Below are 26320 nucleotides of genomic sequence, written 5' to 3' on the forward strand. Positions count from 1 at the left end.
GGACTTTATCTCTCTATTGGAGACTTCCACTTGGCCACTCATCTGTGGGTGATATGGAGTAGCAACTTTGTGAGTCACTCCATATTTCTTCATTAAAAACCCAAAAATTTATTACAAAAATGTGTACCCCCATCACTGATGATAGCTTTGGGGACACCAAAATGATAGAAAATGTTTTCCTTTATAAATTTCACGACAGTCTTATGGTCATTTGAGCAACATGCGAGTGCCTCAATCCATTCGGATACATAGTCTACAACGACTAGAATGTAGAGAAAACCTTGAGAAATAGGGAAGGGTCAAATAAAATCAATGCCCCAAACATAAAAATTTTCCACAATTAATATAGGATTTAGGGACATCATATTGCGTTGGGTAATTCAACCTAGGTACTGACAACGAATGTAAGATTTGCAATGTTCGTGTGCATCGCGAAAAAGGGTTGGCCAGTAAAAACCACATTATAAAAACCTTGGCCGCAGTTTTCTTCCCACTGAAATGACCACCGCAACATTTGTCACGGCAAAAAGATAACACGTCGGTGTGTTCCCAGTCAGGAATACAGCGACCAATGAGTTGGTTGGAACAATACTTAAAGAGGTAGGGGTCATCCCAGAAATAATATTTTACAGTGGATAAGAACTTTTTACTATCAGGATGTGACCAAGAGGAAGGAACTTCCTCAGTAACTAGGTAGTTAACGATATCCGCGTACCATGGAGAGGAGAAAATGGAGTACAAATATTCGTCTGGGAAGGAATCACCAATGGCTTCAGAATCACTATCGATGTCACCAACTAGCCTAGATAATTGGTTGGCCATGACATTTTTGGTTCCTTTCTTGTCTTTGATTTCAAAAGTGAATTATTGCAAGAGAAGGATCCACCTGAACAATCTTTGTTTCACATCTTTTTTTGTGAGTAGGTACTGAAGAGCGGCATGGTCAGTATATACGATGGTGGATGATCCAACCAGGTAAGGGCGTAACTTATCCAAAGCATAGACAATAGCTAGAAACTCTTTCTAAGTTGTCGTGTAATTACGTTGAGCGTCATTAAGAGTTTTACTAGCGTAGTAAATGACAATGGGTTTGTTATCACGTTGTTGGCCTAGTACAGTGCCAATAGCAAAGTCGCTAGCGTCACACATCAGTTCGAATGGTTGAGACCAATCAGGGGGTTGAATGATAGGAGCAGTAGTTAGGGCGGTTTTTAGAGTTTCAAAAGCTTGTTTGCAATTGAAATTGAAGTCAAAGACCGCATCCTTAAGAAGGAGATTAGTTAAGGATCGAGCAACTTTAGAAAAATCTGGAATGAATCGCCTGTAAAACCCAGCGTGGCCTAAAAAGGCACGGATATCGCGAACTATTCGGGGGAGAGGTAGTGAAGCAATTTTAACAATTTTCTCTTTATCCACCTCTATCCCATCTTTTGAAACAATATAACCTAGAACAATTCCTTTGGTCACCATGAAATGACACTTATCCCAATTAAGTACAAAATTTTTCTCTTCGCAACGCGTTAACACTTTATAAAAGTTGGATAGGCAGTCATCAAAGGAATTTCCATAAATGGAAAAGTCATCCATGAAGACTTCCATATAACGTTCCACAATATCACTGAAAATGTGAAGCATGCAGCTTTGAAAAGTGCCTGGGGCATTGCAAAGACCAAAAGGCATTCGTTTGTATGCAAAGGTTCCAAAGGGACATTTGAAAGCTATCTTTTCTTGATCAGCGGGGTTGACGACAATTTGGAAATAGCAGGAATAGCCGTCAAGAAAAGAGTAGTAAGCATGATCGGCTAAATGTTCTAGCATCTGGGTCAATAAATGGAAGAGGGAAGTGATCTTTACGTGTTCTGGAATTAAGTTTACGATAGTCAATGCAAATTCTTCATTTTAATAGAATGCGAGTGGAGATGAATTCACCATTTTCATTTTGTACAACTTGAATGCCAAACTTTTTGGGAACAACGTGGACAGGACTAACCCAGTCACTATCAGAGATAGGGTATATGATACCCGTGATAGGGTTTTGTACTAAAAGCATTACTGTTATATTAACTCTAATTCTTTATATTTTGAATGAGAATCATATGGGCGAATGTTATGCATATTATATATGTTATTAGTTATATGCATGTGTCTAATACTTTATGTTGTAGATGATATGGTGTGAACACACATAAGATCATATCATCAGTACCTCATAAAGTATAAGTAATCATTCACAACCTAGATGGATTTGGACAAACCATTAGTACGATTGTAGTATAATCTGGTATTAGTCTATCTTGACTATAGGATTATACTAGTACACTTTGTGTGTATTGAACAGGACCAAGTGAGGTTGTTTCTCATTATACTGACTATATAAGATAACAAACGCCTCTATTATTATAGATGCTTGTCCTCCTAATCCGGATATAATAACGGGCACTTACATGCATTATACATTGCTTTAAATCATCAATGAGTGAGATTCATTTGTGAATCAACAAACTCGATGGATTGGGTAATGACATTGTATATAAGGTGTGCTATTGATTATAGAAGGAATCCGTGTCTCACAAGAAGTCGGGTTGATGATGTCCCCTTGAGGAGCTCAAAAAGATTGTCATGTAAACCCTGCAGGTGGATTTATTCCGACATGACAATGAGGTTGAGTGGTACTACTCAAGGACATAAGAAGTTGATTAATGTAGTTGTCAGTAACTTGACTTAATCAATGGACATTCGATATCTTAAACACAGGGAGATCAATGAGCATATAATATGGAGCCCATAAACGCTGACACGTAATTTGGGATTAGGGCGGTAGTGTAACAATGGCCTTTAGTGGAATAAGCCATTTGTTGACGGACTTAGGCCGTGTGTTCTGGGCAAACATGGGAAGCCCAAGCCTATCAGAAGGCCCAACCCTAATTTCTCCTCATGGTCCCTGTTGTAGCCTATAAATAGAATACTCTCTCTCTGGCCAAAATTCACTATTCACTAGATTAGAAAAAAAGGCAAGGAAAGATAGATCCAAAATTGGATCTAGATTTGTGAGAAAGAAGGGGATTGGTAGGTCGTTGCCCACACAACGTCCAATCTGTTCTAATGGAATACAACAAAAGATCAAAGGGTTAATTTCGGATTTGATAAAGCTTTGATTCTCAGAGATTACATTTTAACCGATTCTAAAAGGTATGTTCTCTAATCCAAAATCGTGAGAACCTATTAATTCTGCTGCGCGTGGTTCTCGCGGTTTATAGAAATATTCGTTCTGAAAATAACGGTTCCTACAACCCGCATCAAGTAAAGGTAAAACTTCCTCCCTCACCACCTCTTTCATGGCGGGGTTAAGGCGTCGTTGTGGTTCTTGCGATGTCTTTGTGTCGGTATCTAGATGTATGCAATGCGTGCATACACTAGGGTCTATTCCTTTGGTATCATCTAAAGGTTGTCCGATAGCGGAGTGATGTTCACGAATGACACGAATCAAACGTGCTTCTTCGTCGGTAGACAAGTGAGAAGAAATTATTATAGGGTGACTACCATCGGGATCGAGATGCACGTACTTCAAATTAGAGGGTAGAGGTTTTAAATCCGGAGTTGGAGGAGTGGGGATCAAGGATTCGTGAGGGGTCGTCTCTTCAATGGAAAAGAGCGAGTCCGGTTCTTCTGAATCAGTTGGCAACGCAATAGTAGGGTCAAATAGTGGTACTGACTCTAATAATGCGTGGACATCCTTAATATACGAGTCATCATCAAACTCAAGATTATCAAAAGAAATAAATTGGTGTACCTCGTCTTCAAGAAAAAAGTTTGTGAAATAATCATATGGCAGACTATCAACCAAGCTAATCTCACCCTCCATTATAGGATCGGGAAATTCTTTCATTAACTTGAACACGTTGACTTCGATAGAAAGGTTCCCGAAAGACAATGTCATTGAACCATCCCGACAATTGATGAGAGCGTTAGCAGTTGCAAGAAATGGACATCCCAAAATGATAGGAATGGAGTCACAGGCTACTTCGGTATCTAAAATGACAAAATCAACTGAGTAGTAAAAATCTTAGACCTTGACTATGACATTTTTTACTATGCCCTTTGGGTAATTGATGGAGCGATCTGCGAGTTGCAGGGTCATATTGGTAGGTTTTAATTCATGAAGACCTAACTGATTAAATAAGTAGTAGGGAAGTAAGTTAACACTGGTGCCTGGGTCTAAAAGTGCAGTAGCGGTATACTTGTCGCCCAATTTGCATGGTATAGTTGGTCGACTTGGGTCTTTGTATTTAACCACACCATTAGTAGTAGTAATGGGGAGAAACTGCTCAGTGAGGAACACTTGTTGAGGAACATTAGTTCATCGTTTGTTGGTGCACATGTCCTTCAAAAACTTGGCATGCTTGGGCAAATGCTTAGGCGCATCTAGAAAAGGTAGGTTTATGGTCCAATTTTTGAAGGTTTCTCGGATCTCATCGAAATGTTCGTCTAGTTTGTTCTTTGCCAAACGGGCAAGGAACGGAGCTTTTGGGCGGAATTTTCCATATGGATCAGTGGCGTCTTTCCCTAGGGACGTGGATGTAGATTTGGAATGAACAACTTTGTCCACTATATGTTGCGAGGTAGGAGTTGGAGGGACGTCAGCCGTGGCTTTCATCAGTTCAATGTCTGGCATACGTATGTGATTGTCGATGGTTTGGCCAGAACGAAGAGTGGTGATGGCATTTACCTCACCCTGGCTAGGATTACTAGATCCTGGTGCATTGTTGAGTTCAAAAGCAGTGTTTGTGGGTTTTGGGTTAGGAATTACTTGGCCAGGAAACATGCCTTTTTTACTTTTATCCTATGCTAACAGCTGAAGAGACTATTGGATAGATGCTAGGATTTGATTCTGTTGATTCATGTAAGTCAGAAAAGTTTTAGCTATTTTATCGACAGTAGATTGTACCAGTGGAGCAGCAGGAACAAGTTCGTGGTTATTATTTACAGGTTGATTTTGGTAGCCATATCCTTGATTAGGGGGAACAAGGCTACGGTTGTTTTGGTACCTTATATTTGTATTGCTGGGAAAATGACTTTGCCCTTGCTGGAATTGTGGAGGATTTCCTTGACAGTAGGAATTGTAGTTTGCGGGTGGTCGTACAGGAGCGTTGTTGACACCCGGATGAGCTTGTTGTTGGGTGGGGGCAAGCCAAATTCGGATGTTGTCGCCAAGGTGCATTAGGGATGTTGAAAGCACAAGCCTCTTCAGATGGTTAGGGAGGGCACTCGTATGGCAAAGGACAATAAGAATTGGTGTGCTCAGGACTTCAGCAAAAAGGATATGGGGGAGCGTTGGCAGCCATGACTTGTTTGGGTTTTTGATCATTTACTTGAACCGAAAGAGCATCGACCTTTTTGGTTAGGGACTCGATCAGAGTTTTTAATTCCGAATCGATTTTGACCTCGAACATAGACGTAACTTTGGTAGGAGTGTCTTTAGAAGATCTGGAAGAATCAGTGTTACCCCAATGGGTGCTTTGTGAAGCCTGTTTCTCAAGAAAAGTGTATGCTTCAATAGCGCCTTTGTCCATGAAACAATCGCCATTCATGATATCTAATGTTTCCTTTTGATGGGTAAATAGACCATTAAAGAATGAATGGACTAACACAGCGGTGTCGAGTTGATGATGGGGACATTCGAGAAGCAGATCTGTAAATCTGCTCCATGCTTTCGTAAAGGATTCCTGGGGATGCTGGCGAAAGAATTGAATCTTCTGAAGCATCTCTGTAGTTTTCTTCTAAGTATAGAACTTTATCATGAATGCTTGTACGAGCTTGGCCCATGTGTTAAGGGATTACGGCGCTTCGCCTGCGAGCCAAACTAAAGCTTTATCAGCTAAGGTGAAGGGAACCAACCTAAGCAAGACTTGTTCATTTGTAACTGTCAAACGGCGGAAAGTGGTGACTACTTGCTGCATCTGATGAAGATGATTGTACGGTTTTTCATGATCTAGACCATGGTAAACAGGTAACATACTGAAAATGCTTGGTGGAATGCGAAAATCACCTGCAATCTCATCGAGTTTAATGCAGGAAGTAAGTCCTTCCTGTAAGGCAGTGTAGAATTCCGAAAGGGGTTTCTTGACTGTGGGATTTTCCTGGGCCATACTAAGGGAGATAATGGCAATGGAGATATTTGACGAGGTTGGTTTACGGAAGAAGAATTATGTCTAGGAGATAATTGAAGTAGTTGTTTATTGTATTTCTGACGACGATAAGTAAGTTCTAATTCCTTATGTTTACCAGACCGTAGTCTCATACAAACACAAATGTTAATTCAAGGCTCATAAGGAATGAATTATGACAGGGGAATTGAGAATTAAGGAAGGAGGGAGGTGAAGCATGTCTTCTTGAGCTGTTGCTAACTTGAGCAGGTAGGCTAGGATAACGTTTGAATATTCCAGCAGCCAGGTCACCTGAGAGAATTGAGGGAGGTTGTCCGTGTTAGCACGTTCCTTAATTAGGTAACCTCATTCTCGCAAGTTTGCTAGACACTGATGGAATATGAGGAGGATTTATGATGGTGTATTATGCGGGGTATTATTAAGATGATTATGATGAAATTTTTATTATTAGTTTTTTTTTTTTTATTTTTAGTGTACGTAATTAATGTATTATGGAGACGTGATAACGAAACATGTAATTAAAGATGAGAAATGAAAAAATAAAAGACTAAACATACAATTAACACATGCTAGTTTTATACAGGAAGTCTACACAAGCAACTCTATATTACTTATACTAGAATAGAAATATGTCCTACACATGCAATAATCTAGAGCTACCGATACATGCAATTATATGCGAGCTAGGTGAATATCAAGAACGAACTCATGCAAATGAATACCACGTACGTGAATTGATGTAACATATACATACAAAAATAATCTAAGCAGTTGCTTTGAAATTACGTAGACATCCAAATATATTCGAATCATTTTACCATATTAACGTGAATATGTAATGACAAACCACATTTACTTAGGAAAAATTCTATTTATGCAAAGAGTTCTCATGTGAACACACAAATATGCGAAGTAAAACAGGTTATAGCAATCAACCAAATAATATCCTTGACAAAGTTTGAGGAGTTTAAGAATTCAAAACCTGGCATCCCGCGATTCCTCGTATAACAATCGAACTAACTCCTGAGCTCGTGAACTTACTGGATGGTGGATAACAGGTCTAGAGAGTCCAAAATAATACTGAGAAGGAAAGTGGCTTGTACCTTAAAACCAAAGTTTTAATACTCTAAGTTAGTCTCACGCGCAACTATTATAGTCTCATCCAAGACTGTAATATCAAGTCAGTACTTCAACTTCCTATGGAATACTTAGACTGTGCTAATAATGATAAACAAGATCTGGTTCACCAATATTTGTTAGTAGAAAAAGAAAAGTTGGGGCAACAGTTACGTAACACGTTAGTATCGCAAAAGAAATGAAAATAAAAAAAATGAGGGGGTAGGGGAGGGGGTTTTTACGTGATGTATTCCAGTTATTACGTTAAATGTCCAGAGTCCTTCGGCGTGCAACAGTGCCATTTGATAAACAGTAATTTGTGGTTTGTTTTGTCCTTTTGCCCAATTCAATTTAAAACATTGAATTGGTACGTGTCTTTTCATTTTGCAATGTGGCACAAACTTGTGACCATCACTTGCCACCTACCTATGCTGACTCGTCATGCCTTTTGGGCCCGCATAGTGGGTCCACGTGGTGTGTCTAGTGGCGGTGCCGATTTTTGCATTTTTACAACTTTCTGTCTTTGCGTAGAGTTCGTCGCCCTAGTTGCTCTGGTAGTTCACTAGCCGAAGTCGGCGTCCAAGTTTGAAAAATATAAGCTTCGGAAGTTTGTTGCTTCTTTACATGTGGACTCATTCTGCACTGGTTTTGTCCCTTTGGAAACTTCGGCTCTAATCAGGCTTTATTGGGCTTCATTGGGGCTAAGTGGGAAGACTTAAAGTATTCAAGTATTCCCGTACTTCGATGCATGTTTTATCATCATATTCACATTAACTACGAAAACCTGAAAAAGTATAAAAATATAATTATTTCATGATTATTAAACACATAATTGACCAAAACACTATATCTGTACAGGGTTTACTATTACAGTTTTGGGTGCTTATCAAGAACGCTCTCTAAAAGTTTCAAAAACGACTCTGCTTTTGCATTTCATTGCTCATGTTTGCGCATTTATCTTTAGATGATTTAATTACTGTACATATGTTATTCAAAGTTTAAATGAGCTTGTCCTTATTCCTCGTAAATGAGATGTCTAGACTTCTGAGAATAAATAAAGAGACAAGACCCTTTGTACTAGATAGAGGAAGTTTGTGAGTACCTTCTCTAGAAAACTCTCTTGAGGCTTAAGCTCGTCCACTATGGAATTCCTAGTTTTTTAAGCCCTTGTTGCATATGGTCAATGCAATCACACTCCGCAAAACGAGATTTGGATAATAAATCACGCATTTATGATCTTTTTTTTCTCTCCCATTTTTGCTTAAGGACAAGAAAAATCTTGTTTGGGGGTTCTTGATTAGCTCCCAAATGTGCATATTTATCCCTTTACATTACTTCATTACAACCTTTCTTACGCATAATAAACAGACAACTCATAGCTTTTACTGCCTTTTGCAGGTTACAAGCCATTTCAGACCACTTATCATAAAAGATGCATTTTAGCTCCAAAATGAGTTTTATTAATGCTTCTTATGAAGACTTAAGCTTATATGAAAAAGTGTTGAAAAAGTCAAAGTCAAAGTCAATGGTCAATGGTCAATGACTCAAACCCAGAAGACTGAAAATTATGTCCTTAACTCAGAAGACTGAAGATGGATGACCTTGTCTCAAAAATAGTCTTGCTCAAACCCTAGCCTGCCCAAAAAGAAAGAAGAAAAGCAAAAGCATAAAGTAAAAAGTAAAAAGTAAAAAAGAAACGTAAAAAGCAAATGTGTGAGGTTTCTTAATTGTAGATGGAGAGGGAAAATCAGTCATTATAAAACGTAGGAGGATAAAAGCAAAAGTAGATAGAGAAAGCATTATCTAATTTTTGGTTTGACAACCTAAAAATTGAGATCAAATTTTATCATGCTTTCTTAGGTAGATTTACGTTATTGCAATTTATTTTCTTGTTTTATTATTTCTTTTATTTCAATCTATTTCTTTTTCTTTGTTTTCAAGTTCTTCATTGCATTCAATATTTGTTTTTAATCTTGTCATTTCAATCAAACTTATTTCTAAACTTCCTTGTCATTTAAATATCAAGAACACAAATTACACTCATTTCAAGCCATCAAATGAGTATGACTTGGTGACAAAGTCATCTCCTTTCCTCTCTTTTCACTTCATGTTTTAATCCCACATCAACTTCAATGTTTTCAATACTTTTTTCCTTCATAAGCAACTTGTTTTTCAATACATCTTTAGATCTAGAACAATCAATAAGAAAAGTTTAAAAAGTTCTTGTTTTTACTCATCAACCATTTTTACCATCTTAAGATTTAGGATGAACTTCAACTCATTAAACTAAAACTCACCACTACTACTACCAAGTTCAACATCCTTGGTGAACTTCTATAAATCTCACCCTAAATTACTCCCCACTGAACCTTTCTCCAACCCTTTCATTTTCACCAACACTTCCTTACCCATCTATTAACCCCAAATAAAATAAACCCACCTAAATGATGGGTATGAAAAAATATGATGAAATGTGGAAAAATGAAGAGAAAGACTTGTCCAAAACTAAAATCAATTATTTTCTTCAAAAATAAAAAGAAAAGAAAAATAGAAATAAGTTTCCAGGAAGAAAAGAAAATTCAAAGTTAAAACTCCCCAAAGACAAATCAAAATGAGTCAAAAAGCCAAAAAGGGCTAAGTATGGAAACTCATTTTAGAAGCACAAAAGAACAAAAGGATTCTCTGAGTGTCAATATCTTGAAGACCCGATTCTCTTATACTTATCATTTTTTATTTTTCAATCCATTTTTCTTAACCACCACCTAAGCCCTACAATACCTAATAAAGACCTCTAGCTCAGCTAGGAATAGGATGGTGCGATAATAAGTAGTAGTTGAGATAGTGAGGAAAAGTGTGCTTACTACACACTGGAGTAAGAGAAACTTGAGTGAAAAAATTATGAGAGAATTTGTGTTTCGACACATACACTACACCATAATAGGATATTCGCAACACGCACCTTTTTTTATTTGCAACGGTTATTTACCGTTAGTAAGTTTCCAACGTTAAATAAGCGTTGGCAATGTTGTAAAGCGTTGCTTTATTTAGGTGAATTTCTGGAATTAATTGCTAACGCTTAAAAAGCGTTGGAAAAGTGTTACAAATTAAAAGCTTGAAATTTCGCGAAAGAGAGAAACGAAAAATTTCGAAATATAAAACATAACTTTCTTTCTCTTCTCTCTCTCTCTCACCGCCGCGTTTCAAGATCCCTAAAATCATCCACTCCTCAAAACTAATTTTCGCACTCCTCAAAACTAATTCATCACCGCCGCAATACTAATTTTTGGTGGATTAACCAGGTTTGTCTTTCTTTCTTCAAAACTTTAAAGTTCTAGCTGTTATTCAATTTTTCTGATTTGTTCAATTCTTCACAGATAATGGCAAACAATAGAAAAAAAAAATTGAATAGAGTTGTGCATACCTTATCAACAAACAAGCAAACTTCTCTGCCACTACCATCTCTCTTGTTCATCTGAATCTGATAAGAAATGGATTGATCATCAGTTCAAGATCAAACACGTGAGTCACTCTCTCTCTTTCTTTGAGATAATAAGCTAAGCTTGTTTGATTGAAAAAAAAAATAGAAAAAAAGGTACTTTATGATTCTTCTCTCTCTCATATATATATTCTTAAAGTTTTTGTCATAGAAAGCTTGTTTATTTAGCTTTTAGAAGAGATGGGTAAGTGAGATTCCTTTTAGATTTGGTCATGATGGAAGTATGGTTTAACATACCAAATCCTATTGTACTTGTACGTGTTTGAATGATATATATATGATCTTTTACTAAAGAGTGTTTTATTTTCTCTTTTTGTTTTATGTTCAATTCCCATTTTCTTTTTGTTACTATAGAACGTGACATGTAACAAATGAACTCCGATCATCGGGCCTCCTTGCAAATGCCTTGATGCCTTGATGGTAATTGAAAAAGGTACAAAGAGGGTATCAGTTTTGCCTTTACTTTCCTTCTTTCTGTTTGGATTTGCAGAGTTTACAATTGCATGACCGAATCCCTACATCCTCTTCAAAATCATACTTCTCTTACATGGGTTCTTTTTGTAATGATTTTGTCCCGGAAAATCAAGATGCTTTCCTTCTCATCTCGGACTTCTTTCATATATGTGGTTGTTAGTACTTATTTAGTATGTAACCTTGATCGGTTGTTTTAATTTAATGGTCACTACACCAGAATTGCTAAAAATGACAATAGCTTAGGACCGGTCATGACCGCCCTTAATTTAGAACTGCAAAACCGTCAGATATGGCATAAGGCCGTCGATAATCTTGACCTAAGCTAAAATAGGGGCGGGTTTTGGTGTAGTAAATACACGACCGTAGAGGTAGTTCTAGAACTCGTCCGCTTAGGTGGTGGGGCTAGTTTTCATTCTCACTCTCACTGCCTTTTCCCTATTGCGCTCATTTTTTTCCCATTCTGGCGCTCGTTATTTTCACTAACACAGCCCAGAGACACTAGTGGAAAGTGAGAGGAAAAAAAACCAGAGGTGGCTTCTAACAAGCCATTCAGAGCTTCTGTAAGGAACACAAAGCAAGAGCTTGTGAGCTTCTGTGAAGTTGTAAGCTCTCTCTCTCTCCCTCTCTTCAAAACATAAAATTTAGTTAGTTAATAATTTTAAAGCTTCAAGTTTGTGTATTTTCGTCTGATTTTTGTTTGTTAAATTGTCTAAGCCACCAAGAAGGTACTTTTAATTTGCTAATTTCCAGAAGTTGTTTGATACCGATGCTTTTGCATATTTTTGTGTATACCGATGCTTTTGTATTAAGTTGAATGTATTCTCCTGTTTTTTATATCGGTTCAAAGAACACGAATTTGAAGTTACTAGCCTACTGCTTGAAAGTTTGAATCTAGATCTTGTGTGATTGTTTGTTTCTATTTCCATATTTATTTTTGTTTCAAAATTTCTTGCTGGTGATGGTTGTTGTAGCTCAAAGATTGGAATAGTCGTTTCTATATCTATTACTAGTATATGGATTGTGAACAAGCTTTGGCAGCTCGTGTTGTTGTAAGTCAATGGAGGGAACAAGATCAATGATGTTCTTGGTTATCAAGTAGGTATTGTATAGAAACTAATTTGGTGGATTCCAGCCTTGCGGGACCAAGAAAGCTCTGTTAGGATATGGTGTCACAAATATGAAGCCAGCCGTGGGAAAAGACAAGTAAAAAGGATTGTTAGATTTCTCGGTAAGTCACCTTAGTTAAGCACCCTTTTCAGTTCTCACACAATTTTAGTGTTTGTGATAGTTCTCTACCTTGGATCATAACTGACTAACTAGCTCGTTCTTCGACACGTCGATCAAAAACGATAACAACATGGGCACACCTTCCTTCCATGAGTTCAAGCGCGGGCTTCTTTCTATCTTAAAGAAAAGCTCAAGACTCGCCGGTAATTTTTCTAGTAATGTTATTCCTGTAGAACTGTAATTTTCTTGTATATACAATATGTATAGATATGATTTTCTTGTGATTTTCAAGGAATGTTAACAGTAGATTTTTCAATCTGCTGATTAGTTCCAAGGTTTCAAGCCGATAAGCACATGCATGTATGCGTTTTCAATCGCTGATTTTTTTTTCGTTTTAATAAGTATGAAGTTTGAAACTTTGTTGATTGCTAGCTTTCCATTTGATTTTTTTTGATTGGGGTTATATAGGTTCATGATTTATTTTTGGCATGCAAGTAGGGATATATTATTAATATAATAAAAAATGTTACATCAATAAATGATATAGTTTACAACTCAAGGATTTCTGTGATCAGTACAAGCATTTCCTAGTTAAAATTGTAGTATATCCTGCAAGGACTTTCTATGCATTTTAAAAAGGGAGGTCTTGAAGTGCTCCAAAGTCCTTGGCCTTGACTTAAAGTTGTTCCCATTTTTGCTACAACATCCGCTCCAAAATTTGCTTCACGATAGATGTGTGAGATTCTCCATTGTGATGGTCTTTGAGTTGCTCATAGCCATCGTACTTTGAGAACCCATGGAATTTTGGCGCTAGTGAAGGCTAGGGTAGCTGCTATGGAGTCACTTTCTAGCCACAAGTTCACCCATCCATTTAATACTGCTAGTTCTACTGCCAACACTAAAGCATAGCATTCCGCATCAAAATTTGTAGTGATTCCTAGACCGTAGGCTTTCACTCCTATCACTTGAGCATTGTGGTCTCGAAAAATTATTCCTGCACCTCCAAGTCCCGGGTTTCCAACAGATGATCCATCGGTATTAGCTTTCACAAAACCATAGTTTGGCGGTATCCAGCTGACTTCTTTGATGTTGTTTGAGGGTCGTGCTCTACCTATGATATTTAGTGGCGGGGGGATACTCAAGTCATCAACTGTGTTTGAACATGAACCCATTTGCAATCTTCCCTCCAGCTTTTAGTTCTTTAATGACTTCCTTCTTGATGTTGCTTTTTCATCACCTTGTCATCAAACTAGCATCGATTTCTTGACTTCCATATTTGGGACATTAGGCTTGCTCTTTGAATTCCATAGTCTGCTGAATGGGCCTGAGAAGTTTAGGGACATTGATTATACCTTTGCGAGAGAACTGGTTGAACTTTCAAGAAGTCAAATAGCCACGCCACAGTTATGTAGCACAGTTACATTCCCATAGCATGTGGCTGATGTTCTCTTCTTAATTTCTGCAGAATCTGCAAATGAGAAACCATACCCTTAAGCCCCAAAAAGGTGTAGTAGCTGCAATTTTGGAGTTGGTATTAATTATCACATTTGCTTCGATCTTTTTGGGTGCTTTTGAGGTGGGTTGAGTGGATTAGTGTTAATGGAAAAATGGTTACGTGGACAAGTCTTTATGGTTCAAAATGTTTTATTTTCGTAAGGTAAAAAGACATGTAAAATGTGCATCATGCTAGCTGCATACTTGTAATTTTAAGCAATATTTCTTATTCTAATCTCCCTTCCCGTTGGTACGTTGTATTAGTGTCAAGTTCGGCCTTCGAGATAGATTTTCTACTTCCCTTCCAAATAGCTTACTTGTCCCTAACGAGTCTATGTTCTCATTTCAGGTCGAAGGATTCATCCTTTATAAATATGGCGGCAGGAGCAAATGAGGATATGAGAAACTTAGCTTTATCTTTCTCGAGGATAAATGGTTATATGTTAAAATATCTGGAACTAATACCTTGGTTCCCTGTTCTTTTCCGGCTAGTCATCGTATCAGCGAGGATGAGCAAAACCATGCTCCCTAAGTAAAGTTGCTCTTTTTTAAGGTATGCTCAGATCCTACATCACCTTCTCATTTTTAGCGGGTAGGATTGATTGTATAAGGTCCATTATGGAGATTGATTATTGAAGAGTTCTCTTGGTTTGGCAAGTTATCATGGTTCTCGACTTGTCAAATACAAGCATGAAAAACACATGTGATGACCCTCATTCATCACAATAAGAACTAGAGAGAAAAAGAAGAAAAATCTGTGCTTGTATACATAGATGGAGTACCCTTTAGTCCTTTACCTCTAGAATTATTTGGACTGCTTCCTTTTCTCTGTATGGCAAAGGTGTCTTCATCTCTCATTTTTCATTTGTACAAGTAATTAGTGATTGATTGGTTCTTTTACCCCATGCAAGTCATGGTTGATTGGATTCCATACAAAACACATGTACATGGCACTACCACCTACGGTAAGATATTACGCGGATTAGAATATATCACAACTAATCATCATTTGGTTCATGTAGTCTCACATTTATTTCTAGGAATCTTTCAATTGAAGAAATTCATTGGCTGTTCTATTTCTGTTCTATTTCAAATTTCATTACAAGACTTTCGTTCAAGGAGATTCTTTTTGGCTGGCCTTATTGTGCGGTATAGGTGATGATAAGCCGCCCGAAAACCAATAAAGTAAAATGTTATGGAAGAAATTCATTTTCGTTCCAGAACTCTGTCCAATGGCAAAAGAAATTCAATGAAGACGAGAACCGGTGAATTCACAGCTTTTTCTCGGCAAGGATAGAGATTTTGAAATTTTTTAAGTTGGAATGCTCATTCAAAGTATTAGAGTTGTCGTAATTTTATTTCTTCTTATACAAAAACTCAGCCCTTAGCTCATCATCTAAGGTAGATTGTATGAAATGTAATTCTAAATGGAACCTACTTACATATATAAGTCCAAGTTTTCTAGTATCCTACCCTTAAACTATATATATCGTTAAGGTTATTTCTTAATTTGCGTCTCGAAGTTTTGTTTCTCTCTCGTGTTGTTGGACTTAGAGTTGACCGCTTGCCTTGTTCTTTTTTGTATATTGCCCTTCGATCTGTCCTAATTCGTCACATCCTAATCAGCCTTTCATTTGCATCTCTTTCTTGATTGATCATCTCCTCTACTATCTACTAGTCCGTTTCATTTCTTCTTAACAGGATAGTGAGCAAATACATTACTGATTGAAACCGCAAACTTTCCTAATTTTTCTTCCCAATGTTTCAAATTAATCTGTAATTTGATGCTTTAATTATAGGTTCACTTCTCTATTTAACGGTGACGCCAAGCTACCACGGGGGATCTGCAATTGATCTTTAAAGGAAACGTGGCCATATACTTCGGATAACCAAGAAGACACTTGTTAAGTGCAGATTCGCATAAAGCATATATGTCCGTGATTATTCTCGCTCTCATTTACTCTGCTCCATCGTCGAACGGTTAAGTGCATTAAATCTTATGATTTTCATTTGTATGTAGTAATGTAGTAGGAGATCACTATGGTTTTACATTGTTCTTACTTGGGAGTTTCTGAGTTAGGGACAATGGTTTGACCGGACCATTTTTTTACCGGTTTAAGTTCCAATAAGAAATATCCGAACCGTTACTTGTCCCATCATCCGAGAACATCACAGCCGTTGAAATCCCAACATGGAAAGAACATATAACAATCGAGGGTTACTAGCAAGTGCACTATTAGGAACATTATTTTGTGTCATAACACATAAATTAAATCTCACCGTTGGTGTTATACCTTCACTCAATGTTGTTTCTTTGGATTACTTGGTTTCTTTCTTGTCAAGTCATGGACTAGTTTTTTATCCAAGTTTGGTTTTTCTGTTAAGCCTTTTACCAGACAAGAGAATACTGTTATTCAGACTTGTGTTGTTGCTTGTTATGGGTTAGCGTTTAGTGGTAAGTAAGCTTTCATTTATTTAGTTATGTTGATGGTTTGGTAGTTGATGATGAGCTTTTTTGTGTTATAGGGGGATTTGGATCGTATATGATTGCTATGGATGACAAGACTTATAAATTAATTGGTCCTGGTTATCCGGGTAATCGGATTGAGGATGTTAAGAATCCGGGGTTAGGGTGGATGATTGGGTTCATGTTTGTTGTTAGTTTTCTTGGCTTGTTTAGCCTTGTTCCGCTTCGTAAGGTATATATATATATATCTTGTGATGCTTTCATATGCTATGACATTTGATCGTCACTATTACATCTTTGTGTGTTTTTATTATGTTACAGATGATGGTTATGGATTACAAGCTTACATACCCCAGTAGGACAGCCACCGCTATGTTGATTAATAGTTTTCACACAAACTCGAGTCGAAATGGGCAGGGTAAGAAATTTATGTTGTTTTATCATTTGCATGATAATGCTTATGGACGTAGTACCCTTCTTGAAATTTATATAAATGACACGACCCTTTGTTGCAAACCAAAAAGCTATTGGTCATTCAAGTCTTTTATTTTAAACCTCTTGATGGCAATTTATGCTCTTCATTTTGCTTGTACAAACATGTTATCAAGACCGTAACTTAATCTCTTTTCACTGAAGCAGTTTATCACATAGTGAACCCAATATTGCCAACACTTTTTGGCGTCAAGTAGGAGGAAAGTTATTATGAACAACGGACCGCTAGTTCACGGCCTCTTTTCTCACCCTTTTTTTTTTCATTATTATAATTACTTTGTTAAATTTCTCTTAGTACGAAGTCTATTTGCTTTGCTTATATAAGTTATGCACCGATACATTTGAATACTTCAAGAAATATTGGAAGTTACGTCCCTGTTTTCTTTGTATATGACAAGAATTTTAGAACTTCCATTTCAAACTGTTGTGAGATAAAAACAAATGGTATAAATCCTGGGGCGTTTCCACTCATTTCCAATCGGTTTTCAGTTGGCTGCTCCAAAGTTTGTATGGTATGAGAGCAGGCTATGTTTGCTAAATGCTCCATGTCACACATTAGAATAAAAGTCCATGTTTTAGGGTCAAGTCTCGTCACACATGAGGGGGTGTGTTGAGATAAATAGTCCCACATCGGTAGTTTAAAGTCGTGTATCAAAATATAATATAAATATGGTGATTTATAGAAAAGTTTATTCTTCATTTGCATCAACACTAATTATTCCTTCAAATACTAATCACCGTTGGTTATTTGGTGATATTCAATGGTTAAGTCTTTCTTTTGGCTAGATATGACTTATGAGAAGTTATGTTTGAAGGTAAAAAGCACCGTTGGTTTTCTTTTTATGCACTGATTTTATGTAATCATTGTTTATGTCGTCGAGATATGGGAGTAGACAACAAATGGTCTATTTTTTTAGGGGAGGGTGGTCAAGTAATTAATATCAAGTATTTAATTAATTGCATGAATTTAATTAGTATGATTGTTTTTCTGAGTTCATTATTTGTTTTGTGATTTTTTTGGAATTAGATAGGCGGAGCGGCACTAGGATTTATATTGAGTGAAGTCATCGTCACTAATGCTTGTTATTGCATTTTGAAGATTCGGAATTGCTTGGAAAATCGTATAGAAATTTGTAACTCTTAGTAAATCTGAATTTGTAACCCTCAAAACTCTTTTGAAGTTATATATATGATTCAATGAATATAATATGTTTTTCAGCGCGTTTGTTTGTGTTTATTTTACTTATCAAATGGTATGAAAAAGCATTGGTAATTTTCTTTGCTTCTATATGAAACCACGAGGTGGTTTTAGGGCAAGAAAAAAAAAAATAATTTTTTTTACAATATCAACACATTAGTAACGGTTGTAAACCGTTGCAAAGCAAAAAATAAATATTAAAGCATCAACAATAATCGTTACAAGTCAAACTACGCAACGCTTTTTAACCGTTAGTAATAGTCACTCTGCAACGGTTAATAACCGTTGGAAAATTTGGTTTGCAACGCTTTTTAACCGTTAGTAATTGTCACTCTGCAACAGTTAATAACCGTTGGAAAATTTGGTTTGCAACGCTTTTTAACCGTTGCAAATATTTCCAACACTTTACCGACGCCCTATTTGCAACGCTTAAAAAGCGTTGCGAAAATTATTCGCAACGGTTTTTTGCCGTTGCAAATAGCCTGTTATGGTATAGTGATATCTGTGAGAACCTACTTAAGGACGTTCTCCAAATGATCCAAAAGCGGCCCTACTTGTACATTTCATTGTAAAGTTCATTGTATGCATATTCATATATAGATGTTTTAATTATTGTGTGTATATTAACTTGAGTTTCAAAGGAATTAATCCTCATTCCTCACTAGTGTGATATATAAATATCTAAATTAATTAAGGGAACAAGCCTTTGTTACTGAGTCGTTGTAGTATAGATGAAGTTTGTGAGTATCTTCTCTGAAAAACTCTCACGAGGCTATTGATAGGGTTATATACTAAAAGCATTAGCTTTGTATTAACTCTAATTCTTTATATTTTGAATGAGAATCATATGGGTAAATGTTATGCATATTATATATGTTACTAGTTATATGCATGCATCTAATACTTTATGTTATAGATGATATGGTATATGGTGACACACAGAAGATCATATCATCAGTACCATATAAAGTATAAGTAAATGTTCACAACCTAGATGGATTTGGACAAACCATTGGTACGGTTATAGTATAATCTGGTATTTGTCTATCTTGACTACAGGATTAGACTAGTACACTTTGTGTGTATTGAATAGGACCAAGTGAGGTTGTTTCTCTTTATACTGACTATATAAGATAACAAACACCTCTGTTATTATGGATGCTTATCCTCTTTATCCGGATATAATAACGGGCACTTACGTGTATTGTACATTGCTTTAAATCATCAATAAGTGAGATTCATTTGTAAATTAACAAACTCGATGGATTGGGTAATGACATTGTATGTAAGGTGTGCTTTTCATTATAGAAAGAATCTGTGACCCGCAGGAAGTTGGATTGATGATGTCACCTTGAGAAGCTCATAAGGATTGTCATGTAAACCCTGCAGGCAAATTTAATCCGACATGACAATAAGATTGAGTGGTACTACTCAAGGACATAAGAAGTTGATTAATGTAGTTGTCAGTAACTTGACTTAATCAATGGGCATTCGATATCTTAAACACGGGGAGATCAACGAGCATATAATATGGAGCCTATTAACATAATTTTGGAATTAGGGTGGTAGTGCAACAATGGGCTTTAGTGGAATAAGCCATTTGTTGACGGACTTGGGCCGTGTGTTCTGGGCGAACATGGGAAGCCCAAGCCCGTCAGAAGACCTAACCCTAATTTCTCCTCATGGTCCCTATTGTATCTTATTTAAAGAAACCCCTCTTTCTCTGGCCGAAATACTCAGGTTTTGCTCAAAAAAAGTGAGTTCCTAAATTCGGTTCTGAACTAAGAGAGTGAGAGAGGCCAAGAGAGAAAGAAAGGGCTGGAAGATCGTTCCCCACACATCGTCCATTCTAAGGATAGGAATATAACAAAAGATCAAGAGATTGTTGATTTGGATTCTCATAGAAATCACAGCTGATCAAAAAGGTATCATTCCTAACAAAATCGTGAACACCCTTTGTTCCACTGCGCATGGGTTTTAGCGGTTTGTAGTAAATCATTATATAAAACCATAACGGTTTCTACAGCTATAACTCGTCTACTAGGGAATTCATAGTGGTTTAGGGTATTGTTGTATACAGTAAATACAACCGTACTCTGCGAAACGAGAATTAGTTTTAGAACTACATATTTTTGCCACTTATATTTTTAATGTCTCTTCTTTGCTTGACGACAAGCAAAGTGTTGTTTGGGGGTGGTGTGATAAGCACACAAAACTGTAATATAAACCCCATAGAGACATTGATTTTGGTTAAATATATGTTTTATAATCATGAAATAATCGTGTTTTCATGCTTTCACATGTTTTCAGCAATCAGAGACAAAATCCAGTAAAACCAATATGTTTAGTGTGAATCTACATTCAAATAGTACTTGAACCAATATCTTCCTTCTGAGCTCAAATGAAACTCAAAAAGGGCAGAATACAAGCAATTAAATGAGAGTTGCAGTTGAATACATGGCAAGATTAGGTGGTACGGTCAGTTACACATACTAGGGAGTTCCAGTTGAAAAACACATACAAAAGCATGAGACAGATTACATAGAAAGTGAATTGGCACAATATGATATGGTCACTAATAGGATCCCAAGATTCTCATTCATCAGCTGGTTGGTTCTGAGTAAGGGATTATAGACACTACACGGATTTAACGAGTGGAAGGTGGTCACAAGTAAGTCTTGTATTTTATGCAATGTAGGAGTTGAGACAGAGAAACATCTATTCTTTCACTATGTTTTTGGGCAGGAGATATGGAAAAGACTATTAAATAGAGCTGGGTACAATAGGGTGAGAGCACAAACTATAATGGATACAGTCTAAGAGTAACGGCAAAAGAGGGTACCAAAATACTTTGACGTTACTTTTCACAGGGTTTCTTTATCATTTGTGTTGTATACTATATGTGGTGTTAGCATAATTTTCTGTTGAAGATATCAGCTTTATTTTTGCTCAAGCCTCTCAGGTATATTCTTTCTTCCTCTTGACACTTTGAGGACACAGTGTCCTACTGTTTGGGGGTAGTGAGAACCTTTCGCAAAAATTAATCATTCATAGTTTGTATATAATTTTATTTTCTGTCTAAATAAGTGAATTTAGTGACAAAGTCTCGTTTCCTTTTCTGTGATGAAAAATATTTAGAAATCTCACCCTAGCATTAGAATTAGGATTTGTTCTTAGAAACTTAAGTTAATACGTATGCAATAGTTTTTACATTTTTTCATGAGCATTCAGACACTGACTATCATTAAATGTACATAGCAGTAAGTTTCTTGGACCCATGGTTATTAGACAACTTAATTTCCATATCCTGTGAGAATCTAACCAAAAAGCCTCAAAATGTGTGATATGTTAGTAATGACACAGAGGAGTAGTTTTTCCGAATAGAGAAGTTCACGCGTCTACTTACTTGATCACTAACCGAATCTTAGGTAAGAATTTAGGCCTTCTTTGGATCGATATAGCCAAAAATTCATACCTATAAAAAAAATTTACCTCTAGTCACCCCACTGAACCTTTAATTAACCCTTTCTATTTCACCAAAAATTCAATACCCATCTATTAACCACAAATAAATAAGCCCACCTAGATGATGAGTATGGGAAATAGGATGAAGTGTGGAAAAATGAAGAGAAAAACTTGTCACAAATCAAAATCAGTTACCTGCTTCATAAGAAAAGAAAACGAAAAATAGAAATATGTTTCCAAAAATCAAAAGAAAAATCAAAGTTAGAATTTACCCCAAAATCAGATCAAAAGGGAATACAAAAGCTTAAAAAAAAGCAAGTATGGAAACTCATGTTAGAAGCTGAAAAGAAAATGAGGATTTCTCTAGTGTAAATATCTCAAAGACCTTATTCTCTCATACTTATCATTTTTAAATTTTTATTCCATTTTATTCTACACTACCACCTAAGCCCCCATAACACCTAATAAAGACATCTATCGCTCAATTAGGAGTATGATGGTGTGATAATAAGTAGTAGATGTGAATTCTCGACCTCGGCTTCTCTGACTGTCATTGAGTATGTGAGGAAACATGTACCCACTGCACACTGGAGTTAGCAAAACTTGAGTGGAAAAATAAAAGAGAAACTGTGTTTCGACACATACTTGTAAGAACCTACTTAAGGACATTATCCAAAGGATCCATAAACGGCCTTGCTCGTACATTTCATTGTAAAGATCACTACATGCATGCTCATATATAGATGTTTTGATTATTGTATGTATATTAACTTGAATTTCAAAAGTATTAATCCTTGTTTCCCCCGCTAGTGAGATGTATAGATATCTGAGATTAATTAAGGGATCAAGCCTTTGTTACTGAGTCGTTGTAGTATAAATGAAGTTTGTCAGTATCTTCTCTGGAAAACTCTCACAAGGCTATAACTCATCCACTAGGGAATTCCTAGTGGTTTAAGGCCTTATTGCATACGTTCAATGCAACCGCACTCTGCGAAATGAGACTTACTTTAGGACAACACATTTTTTGGCCACTTATCGTTTTAATGCCTCTTATTTGCTTGAGGACAAGCAAAGTGCTGTTTGGGGGTGGTGTGATAAGCACCCAAAACTATAATACTAAACCCCGAGAGACATAGCATTTTGGTTAATTATGTGTTTAATAATCATGAAATAATTATATTTTCGTACTTTTGAAAGTTTTCGCAGTTAACGTGAATATAATAATAAAACATGCATCAAAGTATGGGAATACTGTGCATACTTGAAGTCTTCCCACTCAGCCCCAGTGAAGCCTAATAGAGCCTGACTAGAGCCAAAGATTCCAAAAGGACAAAACCAGTGCAGAACTTGTCTACGTGTAAAGAAGCAGCAAACTTCCGAATATTACATCTTTCAAACCTGGACGCCGATTTTGGCAAGTGAACTGCCAGAACGACCAAGGCAACGAGCTCTACACAAAGATAGAAAGTTCTAAAAATGCTAAAATCCGAGCCACCACTGGACACAGCACGTGGACCCACTCTGCAGGCCCACATGAAATGATGAGTCACCATGGACAAGTGGCAAATTAATGACACTTTGGTGACATATGGCAAGAAAGAAAAGAACAAATAATTAATTGAGTGATTAGAGTGTTAATTAGTAAATAAACAAAATTGTGAAATGAAGTTTGGATTTATTAGACAAGAAAATGACAAACTAATGAAATAATGTTTTGTTTGGAAGAAAGGACAAATTTACAATAAAAAAGGGGGAAGGCTTCACGTGAGAATATATATATAGGATGGGAAGCTAGAGAAAAAGAGACTTTCTTCTAGCTTTCATTTTCCTTCCGTTGTTTTGCATTTCCATTCAGTAGCTTTTTCATTTCAAGCCTTTGTATCAAGTACTGTAAGTATTCACTTTAATAAAATCCATTTTTCTTCAAGTTAAATTCTTGTTCTTCATTCATTTCTTTTTACTTATTTATTGTATACAGCAAGATCAATCAATCCATCCAAGGACCATGGGCTAAAATCCTTCCTAGGGGAGGGTTAATGATGCTCATGTGAGGATCAGGTTTCGATTTAATGTTCTAGAATCACTGCTTAGGAATTAGGTTTATATTATGCATCTGGTCTCAAAATGATTGAGACTGACCAAGTTTGGAGTGCTGATGCTCCAGAATAGTCTCGCGCGAGACCCAGTTTACACTAGGTCCAGTCTCGTGCGAGACCTTATGGTAGTCATTAGCCCTCTAGTTTGTCCAGCTAATATAGAATCAAACCAGGAGCTGAAATGATATTCTAGGGATGGAATGTTAGTTCAACTCCTTATGCTAGTGAGATGAGCTTAGAGATGAGTGCATCTCACTAGGGATCGATACTCAACGTCGTTTTGGGTTTGTCTATGAACTCGAGACGGATTAGAGTTGTAGTGATATGGTAGCTAACTGTTGAAACTGATTTTGCATGATTATGATTAACCCTTCTCCTATTTATTTTACGTAGAAATAAATCGTTGTAATTTTACATTACTTGTATTACCGTTAATTTACCTAAACCAGATAAATAACCTAAAATCCTACTCACTAAAAGCTGTAAATCCAGTTGTGAACCTTGTCGAGCCCTAAGGTATGGACGATCCCTTACTTAACCTATCCTACCAACCCACGTGAGTAAGGTAACTTGATTAATCTGACGTTTACGGACTTTGGACTTTGGACTTCAGACTTCAGACTTAAAGGACCAAGAACCCTGAAATTATTGTTTATCAGGAGACGAACAAGTTAGTTGATGCACTAGCTACAAATTGTTCTAATGTAAGGTGTATTGGGATACTACCTAGTTCCTTTGCAGAGGATGTTAGAAAAATTGCACACGAGGATCGGATGCAATAGGAAAATAATATGTTAGAATGTAATAGTAAGCTTTTATTTTAATGAAAAGGGTTAGCTATGGGACCTCTCTAACAACCTCACTTACCAATCAAAAAAAAAAAGGGCCAGAATAAGCTCATGGATATTCAGCTTTGATCATTCCCAAGTCAAAACAAACCACTAATGCGGAAAGTCAACGAACTTCCAAAGATCATATCTTTTGATTCTGGACTCCAAATTCAGCAAGTAACATGGCAAAACGATCAGTGCGACAAACTCTATGCAAAGACGGGATTTTACAAAAGTCAAAATTTTGAGTCAACCATTGGTCAAAACTCGTGGAGCCCACCACACGGGCCCACCATAGTAGGCTTCTCCATTATTAAGCCCATTCTAAACGTTAAGAAATAATGGCACTAAGCATGGTACCAAACATGTTGAAAATTTGGAGGAGTAGGTTTTGAAAATGGGGGAATGGAAATAACGGAGAGAAAAAAAAGTCTCCATTGTTGACAAAAGGGGGAGACTTGTAATACATATAGAGGCCTTGCATTTGCAAGACATAACTCACGTAGGGAGAGTATCCTCTCCATTTTAGAATTTTTGTAACTTTCATTCCAGGATTGGTAATTGTATGAACATGATACAACTCAGTCTTTCTTTTCTCTCTCTTTCTCTCACTTCCTCCCTTTTCTCTTTTTCCTCCCCTATTCTCTTCTCACATTGTTCCTTTTATATCGCCCCCCTCTATTGTGGGTCGTCCATCTGTCCTTGTATCTTGCGGTCCGACTCCCCTCCGTACCAGGGACACGCCTGCGATCTAGGGTTCCGCGGTTACGATCCCGTGCTTTCCTTTTCTTTTCAGTATTCTACACCTTATCCCCTGCACCGCTGACCCAATCATCTTTTCCACATTATGCTACTACAAATGCCCCTTCTCGACTCCGCGGTCATGTTAAAGAATTCAGGGTCGAGAACCTTCACCATTTGTCCTTTCTATTCCTCGCCCTTACCTCTTTTTCATCGATTTGTGTGTGAGGTGAACTATCATCATCATGCATGTTCCAGCTGCCCCCGTGTCTCGCGCCCCCACGTGTCTTATCCTGACTGGATTGCCACCCCGACTCCTCGAATTCACCAACTTTCCATATTTACCTCTTTACCCCTCACCCTTTTTAAACTCTTTCCATTCTCCCTCTTTCTCATTTCTTTCTTCTACCTCTCTTGCTCTGCCATTATTCTTTCTTTCCCGATCAGACTTTGTTAGCACGAATTCCACTGTTCTTCCGGCGATTCCACCCCACTTTCGGCACCCTCTTCTAGGCATAACATCTCTGTCTTTGTTCCCACCAGTACGTTTTCTGGCCTTCTTCTCTTTTTGTTTGAACTGGTTGTTTAGGTTGGTTCATATCTTGCGTCTGTTCCTCTACCTTTCCGATGTCGGCCAGTGAATCCGATGAATCGGGCTCATCTCCGTCCCTTGGGGCATCGTCTCCACCCCCTACATTGTCTGCGGCAGTCCCATCCACTTTGGGACGTCAAGGTCCCCCATTACCTCCACCGTCCCGATGTCGCCGCCCTGATTTAGACTCAATTAGGGTTGCTTATGGCATCCCTGCCAGTATTGGTCTAGAGCATGTGCCATCCACCACCCATTACCCCCACCTGGTTCCCCGCAGACCGGGGTGCCTCGTGATCACTGTGGGTCAAATAGTTGCCGGTCTATGGCTTCCCCTCACCGGCCTGGACGTTGAAGTATGTAATCACTTTAATATCCCCCCATGCCAAGGCATTGGGAACTTCTGGCGGACAATGTTTGCCGCGAACTCATACAACAAAGCTGGTGAACCTCAAATCACCAGTCATGATA

The 26320-nt window shown here is 37.3% G+C and overlaps 1 long non-coding RNA gene and 1 pseudogene across 2 annotated transcripts; both read left to right on the forward strand.

The window, feature by feature from the left end:
* The first annotated feature begins 10286 nt into the window (after window positions 1–10286).
* Window positions 10287–12333, forward strand: LOC147497293 (uncharacterized). Its single transcript, XR_015197039.1, has 3 exons — window positions 10287–10579; window positions 10655–10799; window positions 12222–12333. It is a non-coding gene; the product is annotated as an uncharacterized LOC147497293 (long non-coding RNA).
* Window positions 12334–16293: 3960 nt separating this feature from the next.
* Window positions 16294–17127, forward strand: LOC147497294 (putative metal-nicotianamine transporter YSL6 pseudogene; annotated as a pseudogene). The gene is made up of 4 exons (XR_015196817.1): window positions 16294–16426; window positions 16498–16670; window positions 16760–16856; window positions 17078–17127. The product of XR_015196817.1 is annotated as a putative metal-nicotianamine transporter YSL6 pseudogene (transcript).
* Window positions 17128–26320: the final 9193 nt, after the last annotated feature.

This window comes from Coptis chinensis, chromosome 5 (genome assembly GCF_015680905.1).
Source record: "Coptis chinensis isolate HL-2020 chromosome 5, ASM1568090v1, whole genome shotgun sequence".
In the NCBI taxonomy this organism is placed as follows: Eukaryota; Viridiplantae; Streptophyta; class Magnoliopsida; order Ranunculales; family Ranunculaceae; genus Coptis; species Coptis chinensis.